The 27,658-nt window shown below is 35.8% G+C and overlaps 1 protein-coding gene and 1 pseudogene across 2 annotated transcripts in view; one reads left to right on the top strand and one right to left on the bottom strand.

Annotated features, from left to right (window-relative positions):
* The window catches only part of ZNF385D (zinc finger protein 385D), a gene marked incomplete at both ends in the record, with an annotated part of 955,511 nt that overhangs the window by 466,323 nt on the left and 461,530 nt on the right, over positions 1-27,658 (top strand). The window lies entirely within an intron of this gene.
* Positions 1,430-3,202, bottom strand: LOC309806214 (60 kDa heat shock protein, mitochondrial-like; annotated as a pseudogene). Its single transcript has one exon. The product of its transcript is annotated as a 60 kDa heat shock protein, mitochondrial-like (transcript).

The raw sequence follows: 27,658 nt of genomic DNA on the forward strand, positions 1-27,658 counted from the left end.
TCTGTACAAATAGAATGTGGATGATGATGATGTCAGGATGATACAACAGTGATGATGACACAGCTGCTGGTACTCAGAGTGGACCCAGAGTTGGGGATCAAAGGCTGGACTGGATTTGAGCTGGCCGAGTGGGAAGGGAGAGGATGTTGCATGTACAAGGAAGTCTGAGCAAAGATGAGATTAGAATCATAGGGTGCCATCAAGACCACTTCACAGTGGAGCGGATCACATGCCTTCAGAAAATAAGTTTGGAGGGTGAGATCTTGAAGAACATGGGGGTTTTAGCTGGTGAGCAACAGGCTTGAAGTGGTATTGAGGGATGCTACATTTGGCAACTTTAGGAGGGCTACACTGAAGCAGGAATACAGTTGAATATTCAAGTTATGAAGTGAAAAGAGTCTAAACTAGAGTGACTAAAGTGGGATCCAAAAGGAATGAATGGATACAAGAAATACAATGAAGGAAGAAATGTAGGAAGCTGTGATCTGTTGGGAGGATGAGAACGAGAAAAGTGTGAAAGGTATGCAACCATGGTTTATTTCATAGATAGAAATAAGTAATAAACATGGTATATTTCACAAGTAGAAATATATGGACCAGGGTAATATATGTGAGAAAAAGCAAAGAGTTGAGGGTATATCTTGGCTCTGACACTTGCTAGCTGTGTGCCTTTGGATCGTTCAGCTTTAGGAGATTAGTTCATCAGTTAACTAAATTTAAAAATGTATACCTCATGGGTTCACTGTGACTTTGAGTGTTATGACATATGTAATATGCATAACATATGTAAGATGTACTTACATGTGTGTGTTTCATGAACACACAAATGCACACGTCTGTGTTCATAAACCACAGCATTCTCTTTCCATCATCTAGCTGTCTACCTCATATATGTATGTTTTCAGTCCAATACATATTTAAAATTATCAAGATCCATTAGATACAAATACAGATAAACTTTATTTTTATTTTTATTTTTTTTAACTTTAAACAATTTTTATTACACAAAGGTTGTCACATAATTGGATATTGCTCTACTCTGTACACAATTATTCTTACTCTCCACAGAAAGGCTGCTTCATAACTCCTCATCTGTTGATGGCAATCACTAAAATCCTGATTTTAACAGAATAGTAGTAAAAATGCCTCAGTGATTTAAGTTGAAAGCAGTACATTGGTGCATGGCTCTTATACTCATTTACCAGGAATGTACAAATGTCTTTATTCAAAAATACAAAATAAATTATCTGTAGGCATGAACAATGACAGCAGTAAACCATTCTATGTTGTCAACTGAAACCAGTAACTGACGGTTATAGTGATTTTCGTAAACCTCAGCCAGCCTTTTCTTCAGTCACCTCCTTCAACTGACCTCTCAAAATTATTGGTGAGGAACGCCACCTCGTGCTTCCTCTCACGGCTCATGAATGATGGTAAAGCCCTATTCTAGGAATTAGAACATGCCACCTCCCATGCCACCTCCCATGCCACCCATTCCGCCCATTCCAGGATACCTCTCTTCTGTAGGAATTTCTGTGACTACAACTTCTGCTGTAGTTAACAGAGAGGCCACTCCAGCAGCATCCAGTAATGCAGTTCTTACAATCTTAGTTGGATGGATGATTCCTTTTTCCACCATATTCACAAATTCTCCAAGCATAGCATCCTAACCAACTTCTGAAGAACTTTGCAAAATTTTCTCAACTATCAATGATCCTTTGACACCTGCATTCTTAGCAATGGTCATTGCAGGAATTTTGAGTGTTCTTTTAAAATAATTTCTATACCGATTTTTTGATCTTCATTAGCTGGAGTTATTGAATCCAAGGCTGGAAGGCACCGAAGCAGGGCACAGCCCCCTCCCAAAACAATGCCTTCTTCAACAGTAGCTCGTGTAGCATTAAGGGCATCTGTAACTCTGTCTTTCTTTTCATTCACTTCAACATCACTTGTCCCACCAACCTTTAGCACAGCAACACCATCTGAGAGTTTTGCCAGACGTTCATTCAAGTTTTCCTTTTCATATTCACTAGTTGTAATATCTAACTCCTCGATGATTTTTGAATACACTTTTCAATTTGAGCCTTATCACCTTTTCCTTTCAAGAGCATGGCATCATCTTTGGTCACAATGACCTCTGCAACTTTTCCTAAGTCATGAGGTCTTCAAGATTTAGTGTTAGTCCTTCTTCTCCAAATACTGCACCGCCAGTAGCAATAGCCATGTCTTTAAGCTGGTTCTTTCTATTGTCACCAAAACCTGGAGCTTTGACTGCTACAACCTGAAGACCAACTTTCAGCCTATTCAAAACGAGTGTACTTAGAGCTTCTCCATCGACGTCTTCAGCAATTATGACCAAGGGCTTACAGTGAGCATTGGCTATTTCAAGAGCAGGAACAATGGACTGGACACTAGAAATTTTCTTTTCACTTAACAGAACATAGGCATCTTGGAATTCACATTTCTGACCTTTTGATGTATTAATAAAGTATGGAGAGATATACCCTCTATCAAACTTCATGCCTTCAATAATTTCTAATTCATCATTCAGTGTTTTTCCATCCTTTACTGTGATAACGCCCTTTCTTCCAACCTTTTTCATCACATCAGAAATGATGTTGCCGATTTCTTTGTCTCCATTTGCAGAAATAGTAGCAACCTGGGCAATCTCTTCCGGGGTTGTCACAGGTTTAGGCTGCTTCTTAAGTTCAGCAAGTACAGCATCAACAGCTAACGTCACACCTCTCGTGATTTCCACTGGATTAGCACCTTTGTTAATCTTCTCGAAGCCTTCCTTGACAATGGAGCGTGCCAGGACAGTAGCAGTAGTGGTGCCATCCCCAGCCTCTTCGTTTGTGTTATTGGCAACATCTTGAATGATTTTCACACCAATATTTTTATATTTATCTTTTAAGTCAATGGACTTTGCAACAGTCACACCATCTTTTGTCACTTTGGGACTTCCCCAACTCTGTTCAATAATCACCGTCCTTCCCTTTGACCCCATAGTAATGGCTACAGCATCAGCTAAAAGGTCTACACCTTGAAGCATTAAGGCTCGGGCATCTGCACCAAATTTTACATCTTTGGCATAAGCCCGAGTGAGATGAGGAGCCAGTGCCCTGGACACTGGCCTAATCTGGCAAAGGACTGTGGGCAATCGAAGCATTTCTGGGGCAGCGGCACAGCTAGAGAGTGACGAGACAGGCCGTCGGTGGCGAGAGTTACAGATAAACTTTAAAAGAGGGAATGAGACTAAATGTGTGTTGTAGTGACCTTGATTTGACCTGGATCTATGTTCTCCTTTTACACAAATCAACTGGTAGGAAATAGAGGTAACAATTGTGTCATCCAGTCTTGAATGCACAGGACAGCCATTCAACTGTAAATAGAAGTTAAAACTGTTCTGCAGGCACCCTCTATTCTTAATACCAACATTATCAGCTGTATACCCTCGATACTCTGAATTATATGGATCCGATTACATCTTTAAAGAAACTGTGTTAACAAGGCAGGATGGTAGTGGCTGTGAAATTTCCTGAAGATTTAATATTAAGTTTTGTGATGCTTCTACTCTTTCATAACTTTAGATTTGCAAGTCTGCAAACTATTTCTCTCAGGCCATTTTTACTACCCACTGAAAGCAACAACTTCATCATGGCCTCGGGGTCTGGTTAGTAATACTTCACTGAGGCATGGAAACCATTCTAAGTTTACAGGGATGGTATGGAAAATCATAAAATTAGATGACTTCTAGATTAAGTGCTGTAAGTTTTAAACCCCTGTCCCTATGGATGTGTTGTTATTGAATAAGACCAATATATTCTAATTTGATTATCTACAATGTCTTCAGTATTTTCAATTCAATAGAGTTCATTATTTCAAAAAACATATATATTGAGTTCCAGTTGTGCATTGTGTTAGGAATATACATATGATGAAAGATAATTCTTGCCCTCAAAGAGTTTACACCCTAGGATAGCATGCACTATGGGAAAATGCAACTTCAAACACACTCGAATAAAACCAAACCTTGTTAAGGCTGTCCAGCTATCTCCAAATATATTTAATCATGCATCAATATCAGTAAATTTTTATACTGTTTTTATGTTATGTGTATATCTATGTACTTATGACATAAATAATCTCCTACTCTGATAACAATGTACATAAACATCTTCAAATATGGGCATTAAATAGGATGATATAAAAAACATATTTTACTATATGTGTTGTATATATGTTATATAAGAAAAATATGTTATCAAAATAATTACCATTAATCTAAATGGCATAATTTCAAAATCTGTTTCTAAGTTTAGTTTAAAAAATACTTGGTTGCAATTGCTACTTTAATCAAATTAAATCTCTCACAAAGGTACATAGATGTAATAGAAGATATAACTGTTTACTAGATTGCTAATCATGATACTTATTCATTTCTTCACATATTGATCTGCTCAACAAGTAGTTATTGGGTACCTACTACATGGCAGGCATTGTTTACGATGATGAGATCAGAACAATGAATACAATAGACAAAGGCATTGCCCTCAAGGATGGGAAAGAAAAGGCAGACATAAGGACTACTCTAAGAACATGTGCTAGCAAATGCTAACATGTAGCTCACAGAGGTGGGTAATGGTATATATATTCATGGTATACAAGTATAATCATAGTATATTTTTATGTATATACAGTTGACCCTTGAAGAACATGGGTTTGAACTGCAAGGGTCTACTTATACATGGATTTTTTTTTCAATAAATACATACTATGCTACTACATCTTCCATAGTTGGTTGACTCCACAAATGTGGAATTACGGATATGGAGGGCCAACTGTCCAGTTAATAATGGGGATTTTGGACAGTTTGGAGAACAGACACCCTTAACCCCCTCATCTGTCCAAGGGTCAATGGTATAACAATATATATATGGCTAAAAGATTTTTCATTGGGGTTATTAGTAGCCATTTTAAATTTTAACTTGACAATACTTAATGTAGTTTTTATATTAGTAGACTTTACCTTCTAGAAGTTTTAGGTTCGTAGAACCACTGAGCAGATAGTGTAGCAAATTCCCAAATATCCTCCCTCTACACACATAGACAATTTGCCCTATTATTAACCTATTGTATCAATATAATACTTTTTTACAGTTAATGGACCAAAGTTGATACACTGCTACTAACTGAAGTCCACAGTGTACATTAAGGTTCACTCTATGACCCACAGTTCTATGGGTGTTGACAAGTGCAAGACATGTATTCACCATTACAGTATCACACAGATGGTTTCATCACCTTAAAAATTCCCTGTGTTTCACTTATTCAACTGTCCTCACCTTCCTGTGAATTCCTAGTAACCACTTTTCTTTTTACTGTCTCTATAGTTTTAGCCTTTTTTTAAAAGAATGCCATATAGTCGGGATCATGCAAGATGTAGTCTTTTTAGACTGGCTTCTTTCATTTAGCAATATGCATGTAAGTTTCCTCTGTATTTTTAATGGCTTAATATTTCATTTCTTTTATTTACTGAATAATATTCCATTGTATGGAACCACCACAGTTTGCCTATGAATTCACCTCTTGAAGGACATCTTGGTAACTTACAGATTTTTGTGGTTATTAACAAAGTTGTGTGCAGGTTTTTTTTTTTTTTTTTTTTTTTTTTTTTCTGCGGTATGCGGGCCTCTCCCTGCTGTGGCCTCTCCCGTTGCGGAGCACAGGCTCTGGACGCTCAGGCTCAGCGGCCCTGGCTCACGGGCCCAGCCGCTCCGCGGCATGTGGGATCTTCCCGGACCGGGGCACGAACCCGTGTCCCCTGCATCGGCAGGCGGACTCTCAACCACTGCGCCACCAGGGAAGCCCCTTGTGTGCAGGTTTTTGTATGGACATAAGTTTTCAATTCAACTGGGTCAATATATAGGCGTATGATTGCTGGATCATATGGTAAAGACTGTATTTAGCTTTGTAAGAAACTACCAAACTTACAACATGACTGTACATTTCACATTCCCACCAGCAATGGGTTCTTTTTGCTCCACATTCTCACCAGCATTTGGTATTGTCAGATTTTGGGATTTTTAGCCACGATAATAGGTGTGTAGTGGTATCTCACTGTGGTTTTAATTTGCAATTTCCTAGTGACATGTGATATTCACTGCTTTTCATACACTTATTTAACATCTGTATACCTTCTCTATTGAGATGTCTGTTCAGATCTTTTGTCCATTTTTAATCAGGTTATTTGTTTTCTTATTGTTGAATTTTAAAAGTTCTTTGTGTATTTGGATACAAATCCTTTAACAGATAGGTGTTTTGAAAATATCTTCTCCCAGTTTGTGGCTCATCTTTTAATTCTCTTAACAGTATATTTTAAACAGCAGACTTTTTTTTTTTTTTTTGAGGTACAAGGGCCTCTCACTGTTGTGGCCTCTCCCGTTGTGGAGCACAGGCTCTGGATACGCAGGCTCAGCGGCCATGGCTCACAGTCCCAGCCGCCCCGCAGCATGTGGGATCTTCCCAGACTGGGGCATGAACCCGCCATGAACCTGCATCGGCAGGCAGACTCTCAACCACTGCACCACCAGGGAAGCCCAACAGCAGACATTTTTAATTTTAACAAAATCCAAGCTATTTTTTTCTTTCATGAATCATGCTTTTGGTACCTAAAATTTAATCTCCATATCTACAATCACCTACATTTTCTCCTATGTTATCTTTGGTGGCATGGCAAAAAAAAAAAAAAGAAGAAGAAAGAAATGACATCTTAACAATATTGAGTCTTCCTGTCCATAAACATGAAATATCTCTCCATTTATGTAGATATTTTTTTCTTTTCTTTCATCAGAGATTGTAATCTTCCTCATACAGATCCTGTACATATTGTTAGTTTTATACTTGTGTATTTCTTTGTTCTTGTTGTTCTTGTTGCTAATGTAAATGGTACTGTGTTTTAATTTAAAATTCCAACTGTTTCTTTCTGGTGTATAGGAAAGCTAATGGCTCTTGTATCAATATATTACCCTTGTATCCTGTAACCCTGCTGTAATTGCTAATTAGTTCTAAGAGTTTGTTGTTGTTTTTGTTTTGTTTTGTTTTTGTCAATTCCTTAGGACTTCCTACATATACAGCCATGTCATCTGTAAATTAAGAAAGTTTTGTTTCTTCTTCCCTCCCAATTTGTATACACTTTATTTCCTTTTCTTGTCTCATTACATTAGCTAGGCCTGCCAGTATTTACCAACTGAATGGAAGTGGGGAAAAGGGACATACTTGCCTTGTTCCTGATCTTAGCAGAAAAGCTACCCATTAAGCTCACCATCCTTTCTCACCATTAAGTCTGATGTTAATTGTAGGGTTTTTTGTAGATGTTATCAAGTTGAAGAAGTTCCTCTCTATTTCAAGTTTGCTGAAATGTTTTATGAATGGATGTTGTATTTTTTAAATGCTTTTCTGCATTTTTTGATATGATCATGTGATTTTTCTTCTATGGCCTGCTGATGCAATAGATTATATACATTGATTTTGAATGTCAAACCAGTCTTGTATACCTAGACCAAATCTCATTTGGTCATAACATATAATTATTTTTATATGTTGTTGGATTCAAGTTGCTAATGTTTCTGAAAATTTTTGCAGCTACTTTTATCAGAGATATTTATCTATAGTTTTTCTTTCTTATGTCATTGTCTGGTTTTGGTGTTAGGGAAATGTTTGTCATAAAAAATGAGTTAGGGTTTTTCCTTCTGTTTCTATTCTCCAGAAGAAATTATAGAATACTGGAATTATTTCTTTCTTAAGTGTTTGGTAGCTTTCACCAGTGAACCCATCTGAACATGTTGCTTTCTTTTTGGAAAGTCGATTATTTATTCAATTTCTTTAATTTATATAGGCTTGGTTAGCAGATCCATTTCTCTTTGTGGGCTTTTTGGTCATGTATGTCTTTCAATAAATTGATACATTTCATCTAGCTTATCAAATTTGTGGGCATAGAGTTGTTCATCATATTCTTTTATTTTCATTTTAATATCTGTAGGGTCAGTAGTGACAGCCCTCCTATTTCTGATAATGGGAATTTGTGTCTCCTCTCTTTTTTTCCTGGCTAGCCTGGCTAGAGGTTTACCGATTGTAATGATGTTGTCAAAGAACCAAGTTTCAGTTTTGTTGATTTTCTCTATTGATTTCCTGTTTTCAATGTCATTGATTTCTCTTCTAATTTTTATTATTTTTCTTTTTCTACTTGTTTTAGTGTTACATTGTCCTTCCTTCCTAGCTTCCTAAACTGGAAGATTAGATGCTTAAATTTAGATTTTTCTTCTTTTCTAATGTATACATTCAATGCTATAAATTTCTCTCTGAACACTACTTTTGCTGTATCTCACATTGTGATCAATTTATTTTTATTTATTTCACAATTTATTTTTTTCTCTTAAGACTTCTCGTTCTTTGACCCATGTGTTGTTTAGAAGCATGTGACTTAATCCTCAACTATTTTAAGATTTTTCATCTATATTTCTGTTATTCATACCTAGTTTAATTCCATTGTGGTCTGAAAGCATGCTTTATATGATATTTATTCCTCTAAGTTTGGTTAAGTTGTGTTTTATGGCTCAAAATATGGTTGCTTGGTGAATATTCCACGAGAGCTTGAGAAGAGTACATATTCTACTGTTTTAGGATGAAGTATCTTCTAAATAACAGTTAGACACAGTTGAATTATGGTGCTGTTCTATGTACTTACTGATTTTCTGCCTGCTGGATCTGTCAGTCACTTTTAGAGGAGTGTTGAAGTCTCCAATTATAATAGTGGGTGTTTCTATTTCTCCTTGAAATTCTATCAGTTTTTGTCTCGCATATTTTGATGCTCAGTTGTTAGTCACATAAACATGAAGGATTGCTATTTCCTCTTGGAGGATTGACCCTTTTATCATAATGTAATGACCCTCTTTATCCCTGATAAGTTTTCTTGCTCTGAAGTATGCTTTGTCTGAAGTTAATAAAGGTACTTCAGCTTTCTTTTGATTAGTGTTTGTATGGTATATCTTTCTCTGTTCCTTTGCTTTTAATCTTTCTGTGTCTTTACATTTAAAATGGTTTTACTGAAGACAAAATATAATTGAGTATTCCTTTATCCACTGACAGTTTTTATCTTTTAATTTGTTTATTTAGGTGATTTACATTCAAAGTGACTATTGATATAGTTTACTGATGTAGTTGGATTATATCTACCATATTTGTAACATTTTTCTATTCACTGCCTTTGTTCTTTTTTTATTTTATGCCTTCCACTGTTTTTCTGCCTTTTCTGGTTTTAACTGAGTCTTCTATATAGTCTTATATGATATTCTCTCCTTGCATATCAATTATACTTCTTTTTAAAATTTATTCGTGCAATACACATATACATTAACAACTAATCCAAGTCCACTTTCAAGTAACACTATACCATGTCACAGTAGTGTAAGTACTTATAACATTCCTAAATCCTCCCTCCCATCTCATATGACACAGCTCTTATTTATTTCAGTTATTCTTAAGCCAAAATCACCAAATACATTCTTACTATTATTACTCTGAAAAATTATTATCTGTTAGAGTAATTAAGAATAAGAAAATATTTTATTTTATTTTCATTTATTCCTTCTCTAACCCTCTTCCTTTCTTTATGTAGATCTGAGTTTCTGAGCTATATAATTTTCCTTCTCTCTGAAGAACTTCTTTTAACATTTCTTACATGACATGTCTGTTGGCAAAAAATTCCTTTAGCTTTTTTTTGTTTGTTTCTCCATACATTTCAAAGGATAATTTCACTGGTACAGAATTCTGTGTTGGATTTATTCAATAGTTAAAAATTTTACTTGACACTCTTCTTACTTGTGTGAGGTTTATGATGAGAAGTGTGATGTAATTATTATCTGTTCCTCTACAAGTAAGGTGTTTTCTCCCCACCACTAGCTTCTTCAGTTTTTTCTTTGCCTTTAATTTTTTGCAGTTTGAACATGGTATGCCTAAATGTAATTATTTTCCCTTTGTTTGCTAAGTATACTGCTTGGTATTTTCTGAGCTTCCTAGATCTATATTTTGGTGTTTCTCATTAATTTTGGAAAATGTCTAGCTATTAGTAATTCAAATAGTTTTTCTTCTTTGTTCTCTCTTCTTCTGTTATTTGCATTATATATATGACTTTTGTAATTTTTCCATGGTTTTTGGATATTCCCTTTTTTTTCCATTCTATTTTTTCTCTTTGTACTTGAAGTTAGGAAATTTCTGACACATCTTTTAGTTTGCCCAGCCTACTGACAATCCCTGTACAAGTATTCTTCTTTTCCATTTTATGTTTTTTCTAACATATTTTTAATTCTGTCTTAGAGTTTTCATTTCTCCGCTTACATTATCCATCTGCTCTTGCATGTGGTCTGCTCTTCCAAGTATAACACTTAATATATTAACGATAATTTTTTAAATTCCCCGTATGATAATTCCAGAATAGGTGTTATACCTGAATCTGGTTCTGACATTTGCTTTGTCTCTTCAAACTGCTTTTTCTCCTGTCTTTTAATATGCTTTGTAATTTTTTTGTTGAAATCTGAACATAATGTTTCTGGTTGTACTCACTGAGATAATGAGGCATTTAGTGTGAGGTTTTATGTTAATTTGGCTAGAAGCTGAGCTATGTTTAATATTTGCCATAGCTGTAGGCTTCATTTCCCTTAGTTTTCTTTTTTATTCTTCATTTATATCTTGGGGTTCCCTAAGAAATCCTTCTTAAATAGAGCATGTGTCTTGCAGCTCTCTCCCTTGTACTCTCCTGTTATGCTGAAGCCCTGTTGATGTAGTGTGTAATGTGGGGGAGGAGAAGCATTCTTTAATCTTCTGATTAAATCTCAGTTTTTTAATTGGCCTGAGTCCCTGGGCTGTGACCTTCAGAAAAATTCCTTAGACCTTTTATTTTTCCTTCTATTAGGTGGAACAGGAAGGCTAGAGTGTCCTGGAGTTATTTAATTGTCACTTTCTCAAGCCAGATAAGACCCTGACTGGAATGGTAGGTGTTTTTACTGGAGAATGCCCTAGAAGTATTTCAAAGTTGACAGTTTTCACCTCTATCTGCCTAACACAAGAATAGATTTTTTTTCCAATCTTCATTTTTGAGAAACCAATGAAATTCTTAGAGGTAAAACTCATGAGTGTGGGAACTCCCTCTTAAAACTCAACCCCCCAAACTCTTTAACTTCCTAACTAGTCCAAGCTAAGCCTCCAGCAATTCATCAAATTGCCATTTAAATTCTCTTATCAGTTACTGGCTGTAGGGATAAGGTGTCTGCAGTTGTCACTCTCTGTATTTACCTGTCTCTCTAGATTTGAGTGTGGTGGTTTTCCCTGTAACCTCATTTCTGAGGTGGATCTAAGAAAAGTCATTGAATTTCAGTTTGCTCAACATTTTTCTTACTGTAAGGTCAATAGATATAGCTTCCAAGATTTTTACCTGTTCATATTTAAAACTGGGTATGTATATTCTGTACACTTGACTTTGTTTTAATTCCACAACAGTATATAAAAGCACTGTTTTTTTTTTGTTTGTTTGTTTTATCATCTTTACTTACAAACCTTCTTTTACCACTTTTGAGCTTATCTGTTTTCATCTAAATTAAAGAAAAATTTTCCCTAATGCTAAGTTGCAATTCTCTTTTTAAGAGACTCATAACTACTTTATTGAACAGCTTTTAATACTCCTCGGGCAAGAAGTGTATTTAAATAATATCTTAGGTTGGTTCTAGGCTTAAATTTCTGTTTTATGGTATAAGAATCTAATCTGGACTCAAAATAGATGACATTAACAAATTATAATGCGTAAAATATTTAATTTTCTTCTTTTATGGCATTAAAAACTAAGGATATTACAGTCTTTTTCACTTACGAGTGCATCTGAACTGTATCATTAAGAACATGTAGGGGCCTCCCTGGTGGCGCAGTGGTTGAGAGTCCGCCTGCCGATGCAGGGGATACGGGTTCGTGCCCCGGTCTGGGAGGATCCCATATGCCGCGGAGCGGCTGGGCCCGTGAGCCATGGCCGCTGGGCCTGCGCATCCGGAGCCTGTGCTCCGCAACGGGAGAGGCCACAACAGTGAGAGGCCCGCATACCGCAAAAAGAAAAAAAAAAAAAAAAAAAAAAAAAAAAAAGAACATGTAATACTTCTTAAGCCTGTATTTAGCTTGTCAATTATTCATTATTAATCCCTCAGAATATAGTTTTTATAGTACTTATTCAAGTAGGTGGATTTTGCTGACCTTCAAACCTGACAATATCAGGCTTGCTCTCCAAATGTAATATATATTCCTACTTTAAGAAAGACACCTTTGTGGGATGTGGGGATGTCACCTGTTGAAGAGATATTTGATGTGAAGGTTTGTGATAGTTTCTATGGACATTACAATTAATAACAATAACTATAATAATAATAAAAAAACATAAGTTGATGACTATATGTTGGGGAAATTGACAATAGAATGTGTGCATATTGCCTCTGAAGAGGGTTTCGGGTCTCATCTGAATGTTATACTATTTGACAGTGCACCTCTGCCCTACCAAAATACAACTACCCATTAGCACGGGAATGATAGTCTTTAAATGAGATGATAAAGTAATCTCTTTCTGTTGCCTTAATCTATGTGCTAATGAGTTTGTATAATGTCTGGGTCCCTCAAAGCATTGTTATGCAGCACATAACTATTGTAGGAGGGAAAACGAGCACTTTCCATTTAAAAAAATAATAGTGAACTCCAACTGAAATGAAGATAAAATGAATCCCATTTTCTTCATAATTCTTGGGAACTGATGTTGTGGCACTCTATTTTATTTATTTATTTATTTTGGCAAATAGAAGGCATTTATTCATTTAAGAAATACACCCAGTCAATTATGCTGTGTGATTACAATTATGTAGAAGAAGCTGTGCAAATATACCTTTTTAAAATTTGTGTCATACCTTTTTAAAATTTGTAAATTTTTTTGATTGAAATATAGTTTATTTACAATGTTTCAGGTGTACAACAAGGTGATTCAGTTATACATATATATGTATATCTATTCTTTTTCAGATTCTTTTCCATTACTGGTTATTACAAGATATTGAATACAGTTCCTCTTGTCATAACTTTGCATGGTGACAGAGGGTAACTAGATTCAAAGTGGTGATCATATGGAAAAATACTGAGTCACTATGTTGTACACCTGAAACTAATATAATACTGTAAGTCTACAATACTTCAATTTAAAAAAAGACTTTCATAAAGGAATGAAAATTGATATGAGTAAAAAAAAGAAAATATATAAAATAAAAATAAACAAAAATCTGGAGGGAGGGGTAATAAGCTCATCTTTAACATAAAGGATGTCATCAATATTGTTTTACATTAAAAAATACAGTTTAAATATCTACAACAAACACTTATTTTATAATCTTCCTCTTTTTTAACCTTAGAGGAAACTTTAAATCTTGTAACAAAACCCAGTAAATATCTTGTATGTGTTGTGACATTTTCATGTTTCAGGTAATCTGTAGACTATGAGAGAACCTAAAATTTTACCTCTGAAAATAAAGTTTTATTCAGGAAGGCATGGTTTGCCTCGAGCTCCTATGTAACAGACAGATAACGTGTCCACAGTGAAATAAGAATGCAGTTAGAGAAAGTATCACTATAATTGAGAATACTATGCTCTATTCAGATAAAAAATACACCATCTTCTACTAACCTATTCAGATGCTGGAAAATTAGTTTTACTTGTCATCTGATTTACGTGTGTGAAATAATGTGCTTTACCTCACCATCATATGTTCACTATACATTTTGGATTAATGGCAGTATATTTAGAATTAACTTAAATGGCAAATAAAAAAAAAAGAATGTCTGATAAGATTACCAAGCAATTCCTGAAAATGGCAGCATGGCTCATTTAAAAAGAATGGTAAGAAGGAGAAAAATGAGGAAGAGGAAGAAAAACAGGAAATAAGTATATTGTTAATATACTGAAATAATAAAAATATACAGAAGGCCGTTTTTTTAAAATGTGGAGGAAAGATTAATGTGTGTATGATAGGTTTCTAGTTGTTACTGTTCCCAATCCTGTTAATGGATTGTTTCTGCTGTATTGAATCCTATGTGCTTTGAAGCAGGTGTGTACCAAATTGTCTTTTGTCTCAGTAATAATCACTTACTGAACACCTACCCCTCCTTCATCTATTCAGAGTTACTGCAAACGTTTTCATCCCATGCATCATACAGTTCTATCTTAAGAGTTCTAAGATATCTATGTTGACCCTACACATTTTGACATTGCTTTAGATAATACAATGTCAAGACTTGAAGCTGTTTGACCCTATTGATTGCTGGGTGATAGTTATATCCCTTTGACCTAAAATTCTATTATAATATAAACTAAGATAGCCACATGATAATAAATTATAACATTGCTTCTTGTGTAAACACAAACTTTTTAGCCCTATAGACTGGCCCTTCCATAGGGTGTGTGTCTTCATATTACATTTTGCAATTTTCTTCCTTACTTGTAATTCCCTTGGTGGGGGGCTTCCCTGGTGGTGCAGTGGTTAAGAATTCACCTGTCAATGCAGAGGACACAGGTTTGATTCCAGTCCCATGAAGATCCCACATGCCGCAGAGCAACTAAGCCCTTGTGCCACAACTACTGAGCCTGTGCTCTAAAGCCCATGTGCCACAGCTACTGAGACCATGTGCCACAACTACTGAAGTCCGCATGCCTAGAGCCTATGCTGTGAAACAAGAGAAGCCACCACAATGAGAAGCCTGCACGCTGCAACGAAGAGTAGCCCCTGCTCGTGGCAGCTAGAGAAAGCCCGCGTGCAGCAATGAAGACCCAATGCAGCCACTGAATACATACATACATACATACATACACACATACATAAATAAAATAAATTCCCTTGACGAGCTATGTTTTATACGGTAGAGAATACTCTTGAAACTAGACCCTTGGAATATCATTCTGTTGTTTAAAGAGTGTATTCATGCTTTTCCTACTTAATATCTTAAAGAAACAAAATATTTTTTCTTTTTTTTTTCTTTTTTTGTATTCTGCCAGTAGCCTAGCAAAATTCTGGGTAAAGTAGACATTTAGTAGTAGGTAAACATTAATTGAATTGAATTGAATTGAATTCTAGTAAAAACTGATCTCTAGCTTCTCCGAAATACATAGCTTCCAATTCTCTAAATCAACTTACAATAATTTATGAACATTGCATTTCCCTACTCAAACTCTAGGTTTCCTGGAAAGAATCACGCCATACTCCCCTGAATCCCACAATATTACCAGCACTATACCTTGAACATAATAGGCATTTAATTTCTGTTAAATAAATTAATAAACATACATGGCAGATCAGCATCTGATAGCTGAATTTAACAGTAATATACATACACTCACATAAATGTTTAACTGCTGTGTAATAACTCTCCTTTCTGGCCAGAAGCTGGAACCAAGAATTGCCCCATAAAGTCCCAGCTTACAAGAACCTTACAATAGTGGGCCTACCAATTATATAAGGACATTTGTCTCTGAACAGATAACCAGGAAGGAATGTATGAGAAGAAGTTCCTTATGATGGATAATTCATGTCAAAAAATTACATCTTTCAGTTCCAATAAAATGATAATCAGACATAGAGAGGGGAAAATGGAAGTAAGTGTGTGTAGTAGAAATAAAACCCTTGTTTGGAGTGACTATGTACTCACTTTCTGTAATTAATTCTTTAGCTATAAAATTATAGAATTATCATGAACAAGAGTCTACTAATTAAGCCCTATGGGCCAAAGCTCATCTGGTGCCTATTTTATAAATAAAATGTATTGGTATATAGCCACACTCACATATATAAATTGTCTAGGTATGCTTTCACTATAGCAGCAGAGTTGAAAATTTGCAACAGAGATCACATGGCTCAAAAGCTTAAAATATTCTCTGGCTCTACAGAAGAAATGTACCAACTGCTTATCATGAGAATCAAATGAAATAATGCATATTTATTCCTTAACACAGTTTAGTGCATAGTATATCTTTAAGAATCATTATATGTATGTATGTATCTATCTATCTATAGATATGCATATATAAACTAGAAGTTTATTACATATATATAATATTAGAAGTTTAGAAAATATTTCCCAATATTCATTACAGTCTGGTTTTGTGCTAGATTAAGTTTATCGTTTAAGGCTGTTCTCTCCAATAAGGCAGCCACTAGCCACAGGTGACTATTTAAATTTAAAATAATTAAACAAAATTTAAAGTTCAGTTTCTTAGGTGCACTAGCCAAACTTTGTGTTCAAAAGCCACATGTGGCTAGTGGCTACATATTGGACAGAGCAGATATAGAAAATTTCTATCAACTTAGAAAGTTCTATTGGCCAGCTCTGTTCTAAGCTCTTAAAACTGACTAAAAAAGTCTGTTGAGGATTTTTTCCTACTAAAATCTATTTCCTCTTGGCATTATGTGAGGGATTTAAAGGCATTACAATAAACTAATAAAATAGCATGACTTATTTTAAAATAGAGGTTAAAATATATGTCTTTCTGGTAGAACATTTATAAATATCTAAAAATGAGAGATTTAAATGTACATAGAGAAAATACAAATATGTGATTAAGACCTATTGGTCTCTTTCTCTCTGAAAGAGAGAAAGAAAAAGAGAGATTGGTTTGCATGATGATTACAGTCCTCCTGGGTAGAGAACGATAGAGTGCACATTGGAATACAGACCCTAACGTAGCAGTTCTCAAGCGTGATGCTTGGTCTCAACATTGGTCACACCCAGGAATCACCTGGAGCGCTAGTGAGGCCTGAGTCCTACCCCCCAGAGATTCTGACTAAATTGGCTTGGGATACAGCCAGTGCATCAGGACTTTTAATAGCTCTCCAGTTGTTTCTAATAGCAAAATTTTAGAACCACCGCTATAGAAAATGGGGCCCCAGGTTAAACCTACAGATGTGAGGTCCAGGTATTCATATTTTTGAAAAATACTCAGATGATTCTGATGATTGATTGAAAGTATATTATGATAAAAGCATGGTAGCAAATTCTATAAATCATTGTTACAATGGGGAAAAATAAGAATCAAAAGAGAACATCTAGCTACTGTGTACTTCAAATAAAAATGAGGTATTCTAGAGCAGTGGATCTCAAAGTGTGGTTGCCAAGGCCAGCAGCAGTAGCATCAGATGTGGGACCTGTTAGAAATACAGGGTCCTGGGTTGCACGTCAGGCCCTACTATATCAGAAGCTCTCTCAACAACCCTGCCCTCTGTGAAGTTTGACACCAACTCCAATTTGAGAACTAGTAACCCAGATGCAGAGTGGTGTACTCAGGCAGCCTGAGCAGTATTTTTTATTTTTATTTCCAGATTATAAAATCAAAAGAAAACTATTTTTATATTGCTACCACTTTAAAATCACCAATATGCCTACTTATATGCACACATACTAATACAGACTTATATTATACCAGCATATTATAATTATGCATGATGCTTTAATCTAGTATCATTTGCCAAGCTAGAGTTTGGTCATTTGAAACACAATGATGTAAACTTTGTGCCTGTCCTTTGCACCATCATAGCATCCAGTAGCTCAAACCAGATAAATTATAGCTCTAAGCTGCAAATAAATATTTATATTTGGACTTTAAAATCTCTTGGTGTTATTGAAGTAGTAAAGTGCACACATTTGAATAAAATGACAAGATCAATTATGCAACATTTGAATCTCAGTTACCTTGGTATTGAGCAAAATCATTTTTTTAAATTTTTTAATTTAATTAATTTTTTTATACAGCAGTTTCTTATTAGTCATCAATTTTATACACATCAGTGTATACCTGTCAATCCCAATTGCCCAGTTCATCACCCACCACCACAACCCACCACTGCTTTCCCCACTTGTTGTCCATACGTTTGTTCTCTACATCTGTGTCTCCATTTCTTCCCTGCAAACTGGTTCATCTGTACCACCTTTCTAGGTTCCACATACATGTGTTAATATGCGATATTTGTTTTTCTCTTTCTGACTTACTTCACTCTGTATGACAGTTTCTAGATCCATCCACGTCTCTACAAATGACACAATTTCATTCCTTTTTATGGCTAATAATCCATTGTATATATGTACCACATCTTCTTTATCCATTCATCTGTCAGTGGGCATTTAGGTTGCTTCCATGACCTGGCTATTGTAAATAGTGCTGCGATGAACATTGGGGTGCATGTACTTTTTTTTTTTTTTTTTTTTACAGTACGCCAACCTCTCCCTGTTGTGGCCTCTCCTGTTGCGTGCAGGCTCAGCAGCCATGGCTCATGGGCCTAGCTGCTCTGCGGCATATGGCATCTTCATGGACTGGGGCACGAACCCATGTCCCCTGCATTGGCAGGCAGACTCTCAACCACTGGGCCACCAGGGAAGCCCGCATGTGCGTTTTTGAACTATGGTTTTCTCTGGGTATATTCCCAGTAGTGGGATTGCTGGATCATATGGTAATTCTATTTTTAGTTTTTTGAGGAACCTCCATACTGTTCTCCATAGTGGTTGTATCAATTTACATTCCCACCAACAGTGCAAGAGGGTTCCCTTCTCTCCACACCCTCTCCAGCATTTGTTTTTTGTAGATTTTCTGATGATGCCCCTTCTAACTGGTGTGAGGTGATACCTCATTGTAGTTCTGATTTGCATTTCTCGAATAATTAGTGGTGTTGAGCAGCTTTTCATGTGCTTCTTGGCAATCTGTATATCTTCTTTGGAGAAATGTCTATTTAGGTCTTCTGTCCATTTTTGGATAGGGTTGTTTGATTTTTTAATATTGAATCGCATGAGCTGTTTATATACTTTGGAGATTAATCCTTTGTCTGTTGATTCATTTGCAAATATTTTCTCCCATTCTGAGGGTTGTCTTTTCATCTTCTTTATGGTTTCCTTCTCTGTGCAAAAGCTTTTACGTTTCATTAGGTCCCATTTGTTTATTTTTGTTTTTATTTCTATTACTCTAGGAGGTGGATCAAAAAGAATCTGGCTGTGATTTAGGTCAGAGTGTTCTTCCTATATTTTCCTCTAATACTTTTATAGTGTCTGGTCTTACATTTAGGTCTCTAATCCATTTTGAGTTTATTTTTGTGTATGGTGTTAGGGAGTGTTCTAATTTCATTCTTTTACAGGTAGCTGTCCAGTTTTCCCAGCACCACTTATTGAAGAGACTGTCTTTCCTCCATTGTATATCCTTGCTTCCTTTGTCATAGATTAATTGACCATGGGTGCATGGGTTTATCTCTGGACTTTCTATCTTGTTCCATTGATCTGTGTTTCTGTTTTTGTGTCAGTACCATATTGTCTTGATTACTGTAACTTTGTAGTATAGTTTGAAGTCAGGGAGTCTGTTTCCTCCAGCTCCGTTTTCTTCCCTCAAGACTGCTTTGGGTATTTGTGGTCTTCTGTGTCTCCATACAAATTTTAAGATTCTTTGTTCTAGTTCCGTAAACAATGCCATTGGTAATTTGATAGGGATTGCATTAAATCTGTAGAATGCTTTGGGTAGTATAGTCATTTTCACAATTTTGATTCGTCCAATCCAACAGCATGGTATATCTCTCCATCTGTTGATATCATCTTTAATTTCTTTCATCAGTGTGTTATAGTTTTCTGCATACAGGTCTTTTGTCTCCCTAGGTAGGTTTATTCCTAGGTATTTTATTCTTTTTGTTACAATGGTAAATGGGAGTGTTTCCTTAATTTCTCCTTCAGATTTTTCATCATTAGTATATAGGAATGCAAGAGATTTCTGGTCATTAATTTTGTATCCTGCAACTTTACCAAATTCATTGATTAGCTCTAGGAGTTTTCTGGTGGCATCTTTAGGATTCTCTATGTAAAGTGTCATGTTCTCTACAAATAGTGACAGTTTTACTCCTTCTTTTCCAATTTGTATTCCTTTTATTTCTTTTCCTTCTCTAATTGCCATGGCTATGACTTCCAAAACTATGTTGAATAATAGTGGTGAGCGTGGACATCCTGGTCTTGTTCCTGATCTTAGAGGAAATGCTTTCAGTTTTTCACAATTGAGAATGATGTTTGCTGTGTGTTTGTTGTATATGTCCTTTATTATAATGAGGTATGTTCCCTCCATGCCCACTTTCTGGGGAGTTTTTATCATAAATGGGTGTTGAATTTTGTCAAAAGTTTTTCTGCATCTATTGAGATGATCATATGTTTTTTATTCTTCAATTTGTTAATATGGTGTATCACATTGATTGATTTGCATATATTGAAGAATCCTTGCATCCATGGAATAAATCCCACTTGATCATGGTGTATGATCCTTCTAATGTGTTGTTGGATTCTGTTTGCTAGTATTTTGTTGAGGATTTTTGCATCTATATTCATCAATGATATTGGTCTTTACTTTCTTTTTTGTAGTATCTTTGTCTGGTTTTGGTATCAGGGTGATGGTGGCCTCATAGAATGAGTTTGGGAGTGTTCCTTCCTCTGCAATTTTTTTTAGAAGAGTTTGAGAAGGATTGGTGTTAGCTCTTCCCTAATGTTTGATAGAATTCACCTGTGAAGCCAGCTGGATTTGGTCTTTTGTTTGTTGGAAGATTTTTAATCACAGTTTTAATTTCATTACTTGTGGTTGGTCTGTTCATATTTTCTATTTCTTCCTGGTTCAGTCTTGGAAGGTTATACCTTTCTAAGAATTTATCCATTTCTTCCAGGTTGTCCAATTTATTGGCATAGAGTTGCTTGTAGTAGTGTCTTAGGATGCTTTGTATTTTTGCAGTGTCTGTTGTAACTTCCCCTTTTTCTAATTTTATTGATTTGAGTCCTCTCCCTCTTTTTCTTCATGAGTTTGGCTAATGGTTTATCAATTTTCTTTATCTTCTCAAGGAACCAGCTTTTAGTTTTATTGATCTTTGTTATTGTTTTCTTTGTTTCTATTTCATTTATTTATGCTCTGATCTTTATGATTTCTTTCCTTCTGCTAACTTTGGGTTTTGTTTATTCTTTGTCTAGTTCCTTTAGCTTTAAGGTTAGATTGTTTATTTGAGATTTTTCTTGTTTCTTGATGTAGGCTTGTATAGCTATAAACTTCCCTCTTAATACTGCTTTTGCTGTATCCCATAGGTTTTGGATTATCCTGTTTTCATTCTCATGTGTCTCTAGGTGTTTTTTTATTTCCTCTTTGATTTCTTCAGTGATCTCTAGGTTATTTAGGAACGTATTGTTTAGCCTCCCTGTGTTTTTGTTTTTTTTCCCTGTAATTCATTTCTAATCTCATAGTGTTGTGGTCAGAAAAGATGCTTGATATGATTTCAATTTTCTTAAATTTACTGAGGCTTGATTTGTGACCCAAGGTATGATCTACCCTGGAGAATGTTCCATGCACACTTGAGAAGAATGTATAATATGCTGTTTTGTATGGAATGTCATACAAATATCAATTAAATCTATGTGGTCTATTGTGTCATTTAAAGCTTCTGTTTCCTTACCTATTTTCATTTTGGATGATCTGTCCATTGGTGTAAGTTAGGTGTTAAAGTCCCCCACTATTATTGTGTTACTGTCTATTTCCTCTTTGAGAGCTGTTAGCAGTTGCCTTATGTATTGAGGTGCTCCTGTGTTGGGTGCATATATATTTATAATTGTTATATCTTCTTCTTGGATTGATCCCTTGATCATTATGTAGTGCCCTTCCTTGTCTCTTGTAATATTCTTTATTTTAAAGTCTATTTCATCTGATATGAGTATTGCTACTCTAGCTTTCTTTTGATTTACATTTGCATGGAATATCTTTTTCCATCCCCTCACTTTCAGTCTTTATGTGTCCCTAGGTCTGAAGTGGGTCTCTTGTAGACAGCATATATATGGGTCTTATTTTTGTATCCATTCAGCCACCTCTTGTCTTTTGGTTGGAGCATTTAATCCATTCACATTTAAGGTAATTATTCATATGTATGTTCCTATGACCATTTTCTTAATTGTTTTGTTTTTGTTTTTGTAGCTCCTCTTCTCTTGTGTTTCTCACTTAGAGAAGTTCCTTTAGCATTTGTTGTAGAGCTGGTTTTGTGGTGCTGAATTCTCTTAGCTTTTGCTTCTCTGTAAAGCTTTTCATTTCTCCATCAAATCTGAAAGAGATCCTTGCAGGGTAGAGTAATCTTGTTGTAGGTTTGTCCCCTTTCATTACTTTAAGTATATTATGCCACTCCCTTCTTGCTTATAGAGTTTCTGCTGAGAAATCAGCTGTTAATCTTATGGGAGTTCCCTTGTATGTTGTCATTTTTCCCTTGCTGCTTTCAATAATTTTTCTTTGTCTTATTTTTTGCCAATTTGATTACCATGTGTCTCCACATGTTTCTCTTTGGGTTTATCCTGTATGGGACTCGCTGTGCTTCCTGGATTGGGTGGTTATTTCCTTTCCCATGTTAGGGAAGTTTTTGACTATAATCTCTTCAAATATTTTCTTGGGTCTTTTCTCTCTCTCTTCTCCTTCTGCGACCCCAATAATGTGAATGTTGTTGCATTTAATATTGTCCCAGAGGTCTCTTAGGCTGTCTTCATTTCTTTTCATTCTTTTTTCTTTATTCTGTATTGCAGCAGTGAAGTCCACCATTCTGTCTTCCAGGTCACTTATCTGTTCTTCTGCCCCAGTTATTCTGCTATTGATTCCTTCTAGTGTAGTTTTCATTTCAGTTATTGTATTGTTCATCTCTGTTTGTTTGTTCTTTAATTCTTGTAGGTCTTTGTTAAACATTTCTTGCGTCTTCTCGATCTTTGCCTCCTTTCTTTTTCTGAGATCCTGGATCATCTTCACTATCATTATTGTGAATTCTTTTTCTGGAAGATTGCCTATCTCCACTTCATTTAGTTGTTATTCTGGGGTTTTATCTTGTTCCTTCATGTGGTACATAGCCCTCTGCCTTTTCATCTTGTCTATCTTTCTGTGAATGTGGTTTTTGTTCCACAGGCTGCAGGATTGTAGTTCTTCTTGCTTCTGCTGTCTGCCCTCTGGTGGATGAGGCTATCTACGAGCACAATCATTTTAATGGGAACAAAATTCAGTCTTTGTAAATGAAAGCTCAATTTCTTCCCCAAAGTAAGTTCCTCAAGCTGTAAGCTTCTAATTTACCAGTGTACCCAGCAGTTTTCAGCAAGTTCTCAGTAAACACCTTCTGAGTGATTTTTTAAAATTTGTTTTGTAATGTTCAAGATTGTAAATGTACAATATTGTCAAGGAAAATTTTCAGATTCCGCTTTAATGAATTGAAAACAAGTTTGATGTTCTTCACACTGTTTGTTATAATGTATCCTCTTTGATCTATTAAAATACCCTCATAATAATATATTGTTTAAGAAAAGTAAAAACTTTTTTTTTTTTTTTTTTTTTTTTTTTGCGTTATGCAGGCCTCTCACTGTTTCGGCCTCTCCTGTTGTGGAGCACAGGCTCCGGACGTGCAGGCTCAGTGGTCATGGCTCACAAACCCAGCCGCTCCATGGCATGTGCGATCTTCCCAGACCAGGGTACGAACCTGTGTCCCCTGCATTGGCAGGCGGACTCCCAACCACTGTGCCACCAGGGAAGCCCTAAATGAACTTTTAAATTGCTTAGCAAAGTTTGTTTTCTCCTTCCACAGATAATGCAAAAGCACCTTCAGCCAGACCTATGTCCGATAAATCACAGATTCTAAACTAGCATGGAATGAGTTTTTGAAGTTTCACTGTGTTTTGATTCCATCCATTTATAAGTTGTATTGCAGATTCATGGTATTTCTTAACGGCTCCAGAAGCCCATAATTTGTAGCGACTACTCTAATTACTTGCAGTGTTATCATAAGCTAATCTTATAAGTAATGACTTGAAGAAACACAAATGTGTTATTCCAAAGCAAGTGGTGGCCTCCTCAGAAAGTAACAAAAAACGCCCTTCCCTGCCCCCAGAGTATTTGCTGTAAAATAGAAGAAAAACTTTGTTTTGCAAAAGTAGAATGGCTCCTCCAGGCCATAATAATCACACTAACAATGTTTGACTATTTGGTCAGTAGCACTATTAACTCTGAAGGCTTCATTTCACACACCACTTGTATTTACTTGACCTACATTTCTGAGTTATTGGCATAATAAAGAACGATATTTTACAAGGACTTTTTTAGGCTTGAATACCAAGTTTCTTAGTAAGAAGATACAATGAATAGAATTCAACAAGGTGGTAGAAGAGAAGCAATAATAGCTTCTCTTAATACAGCAATGGAAAGCTTTATAGTTATCTTCAGACACACCCACAGCCAAAAGGCTAATTTTAGTCATAGCAGTAATACTAAGCCTGTATAGTCCTTTAGAAAATGGATAATAGCATTGGATTGTTTTACTATTATTTATAACAGTCATTTAAAGAGCATTCATGATGTGCCATTCATGATGTTCACTTTAACTATGTTAGCCTGTTTGATCTTCAAGTGTATGTATTTTATCCATCATTGAAAAATAGTGAAACTGAGGCTCATAGGGATTAAGCAACTTTTCCAGCCACTCAGCTAAAGTTAGAGGAGCAAGGAGTCAGGAAGACAGGACAAACAGTCCAAATCATAGACGATGTAGTTTCTGCTCAGAGAATTTGTAACTGTCCAATGCATTCCAATGTATTCCTTTTTTATCGTAAATGGGGTTGATATGAAGAGGATGCTTACCGGGCCAACCGATCAGACCTCATGATAAAGACCAAATATCATGTACCTTTCCTTTAAAGATCTAGGTCGTTGAGCTCTACGTTTTCAAAATGGCAACAAAAGGACTAGTTGAGAACTAAACTATGAAATAAAATCTGTGTGTGTGTGTGTATGCATATGCATGCACGTTCACATAAGCAAATTATATACACAACCTATATATTACTGAGGCATAGTCATTGTCTGGATCTCCTGTATTTATTGTGAGGATCCTCTTTCTTTGCTACAAAATCTGTGTCCATGAACCAGCAGCATCATTTGGTTAGCTCCTTGGAAACGTAGAATCTCCCCCAGACATTAGGAATCAGAATCTGCATCTTGAACAAGATTTCCAGGTGATTCACCTGCACATCAGTGTTTGAGAAACACTGTTAACTCACTATGTTCATTTCCTATTGATGTCTGGATCCAGCTGCCCACTTCCTTGAATCTACACAGATACACTTCCTTTACTTTCTTAGCTGGCAACATAAGTCTAGTGTTTAAAATTCTGGACTTCCTGCATCAATCATACTGACATATATTGACTATCTTCCTTTGCAAGCCGTGTCATTTTCTGTTACATCCTTGCTGAACTACTCTCTTCCAGGATTCAGTAGAATCTCCTTAGATTCTTATCTTAGCTCCACTGTTAAATTTCCCCAACTCTTGAGTTAAATGCTATTTGGTTAAACACTGGTTTTCTCTGGGAAACATAGGTTTACATCCTACGATTTGATGACCATTCTATGTGTGTTCAATGTGAATAATACTTTTTTTTTCTCATAGCCAAGAATGTTACTCAGAGAATGCAGACAAATATTTAACATGAGCATTTTGACAGTTATTAATTTATTCATCCATCCAAACACTTAACAGATAATGAGTATCTACAATGATATAGAAAAGAGGAGATATATTACAAAATATAATCAAATGCTGACATTTATTTTAAAAAGAATGTCAACAATTTTGAACATTTAATTTGACAAAATTAAAAGAAAAGGGACAAATGACAAAATACAGAAAGAAGAAAAATTAAACTATCAGTATATAGTTTTATTTTTTAAATGATACTTCTAATCCAATATCAGTATGTTATTTTGCTTAGATATCAGCTCTAATGTTGTTTCCCAACATGATTTTATGCTACTGGCATCTAGGATTTTGAGGACAGTGGACTCTGAATATTTATGCATGTGCTTTCAAATATGGATATCCCTTTGCAAGCATATTATTTGCATATATTGTCACATATTTGTACACAAAATGAGGTGAAGTCAGGGAAAGAAGGGAAAGTGGATTTTTCAGACTAAACCCAGTGGAGTGGAATGGAGGATGACATTAGTCTACCTTCATTAGGCTCCAGAAATCCTGGAAACAAATGAGACCAGTTGTAATTGAGCTAATATTTCAGTCTGACTTGAAGTTAGGTGTATCTTAGGTCATTAGAGCTGTTGGCACAGCCCTGTCCGATCTGTAGTGGCAGATGTGACAGGGCCCATGCAAATAAGAAAAGGACATTTAGAGGGAGGCACAGCTTCTTGCCGGGACACTTCATCTGGGCTGCAGGATGATGGAGTCCAAGGTTTTTTGGCTCTTTCTAATTTAATTACCTCTCTTTAGCATGAGTCCTTATGCTGGAATCCCATACACACAGAACAATAGGATGGGGAGAGAAGAGAAGTCCTCATTCAAATGTGCCATATCATGAGTCAATGGTAGAAGTTACCTGTGGCTTCCTTATCAAAGTATTGGCATGTCTTTGTTCAGCAGCAATGATAAAGGAAAATGTTTTGTTCTGTTCCTCTTGCTCATTTTCCCTTCTTATAATCCTAGTGTTAGATAAGAATCTCAAATTGATCCACATTTTGGGCTGATTAGTATCACTTTGATCATGTTTTCAGTATCATATCTGTTGCAATTACTGCATTTTTTTTTAGGCTTTTAATCTGAACTTGCTAATAAATAGAGCTATCCTGCCACTAGGACACCGAATTCATCAATAACTCTTCCCTGATGGGGCTCTTTCTATTTCTAATCATTTGAGTGCAGGATGATGAGTTAAGATATTCTACCACATTTTAAACTCTTTTTAAAAAGGGATTAGATTTCAGTATAAAAAAGTGTTGACATTTCCTAATCTAAGTGAGATACTTGAGTATTTGTCCTCGTATTTACTCTACTTTTCTGTATATTTGAAATACTTTATAATTTAAATATATACATTACACTTATAAAACAATAAAAGAATTATTTAGGTCACATGACCAGATGGTCTAGTTTTAGGGTTGGTTTAATATAACTGTGTGATAATGTCTTCAAGCCACGGCATGGCTTTCCTGATGTGTGACAACTTCTTTTTCTTAGAGTTGGTAGAACTTTTCTCCCTGTCTCACTGGCCCTGATTATGTGTGAGGTACCCAAGGAGTGTGCTATGAGCTGATCAGCACAGATTACTTCAGCCAACCATTGTGGTAAGAGAATGGGATTGCCTTGATAGTGTTAGATATAGACGATCCAACTCATAAATTCACCCATTTCATAAAATGAGAGAAGGAAAGGCTTTTGAGGAGGCAACACACACTCATTATCTTCTCTGCTGAAGCTTCATCCTTCTGTGGCTGTTGGACAGATTCTCCCACCATGTACCATCTGGCTTTCACAGCTAGAGTTTGGAAAACAATGCTGCCTGGTCAGTGAGTTTGGTGTTAACCTCTTTCACATCAATTATAATTGGTCAAATTCTCCCCATACTCATTTTAATTAATTGCATTTATCTAAACTTCCAGTCTGCACACTAGAAAGTGTTTACCTGTTTTCCAGGTCATATTAGAAATGTCATCAAAGCACAGCACATTGAGTGATATGCCTGAAGGCAATTAG

Source organism: Mesoplodon mirus (genome assembly GCF_964341445.2).
Source record: "Mesoplodon mirus genome assembly, chromosome: 6".
Taxonomy (NCBI): domain Eukaryota; kingdom Metazoa; phylum Chordata; class Mammalia; order Artiodactyla; family Ziphiidae; genus Mesoplodon; species Mesoplodon mirus.